Consider the following 443-nt stretch of genomic DNA (forward strand, 5'->3'; position numbering starts at 1 on the left):
AAGTCCCTGGAAACACGCCTTGTTCACGAAACTCGGGCAGAGCGAAAACCTGACTTCCTGTATTACTACTCACGAGACGCCGCTAGGCCGAGGGGATGTAGCTCAGTGGTAGAGCGCATGCTTTGCATGTATGAGGCCCCGGGTTCAATCCCCGGCATCTCCACTCCCTTGTTTTCTGTCCACCCCTCCTGCCTCCTTTTCAATTTGAGTCGCCAGGAAGACGAAGAAAAGGGAGTCTGAGACCCCCCAGTGAGCCAGCTAGTGCCAAGGCTGAGGGATAACGGAGGGACATAGCTAACAAAACCTTCCGTTCTCAATGACAAATGCCCAGGGTCTTGCCTGCAGGTCTGCATCCGGTTGGGTTGGTGTTTGGGCCCCTGAATCTCTATTTCTAAAACAAACACACCTACTTATGCTTATCAGGCCGGCCAACTGATTTCCAA

At 52.8% G+C, this 443-nt stretch overlaps 1 non-coding gene across 1 annotated transcript; it reads left to right on the forward strand.

Moving 5' to 3' along the window:
• Positions 1-91: 91 nt before the first annotated feature.
• TRNAA-UGC lies at positions 92-163 on the forward strand. The gene has a single exon. It is a non-coding gene; the product is annotated as a tRNA-Ala (tRNA).
• Positions 164-443: the final 280 nt, after the last annotated feature.

Source organism: Echinops telfairi, unplaced genomic scaffold (assembly GCF_000313985.2).
Source record: "Echinops telfairi isolate 266 unplaced genomic scaffold, ASM31398v2 ScPeMD7_7412;HRSCAF=8450, whole genome shotgun sequence".
In the NCBI taxonomy this organism is placed as follows: Eukaryota; Metazoa; Chordata; class Mammalia; order Afrosoricida; family Tenrecidae; genus Echinops; species Echinops telfairi.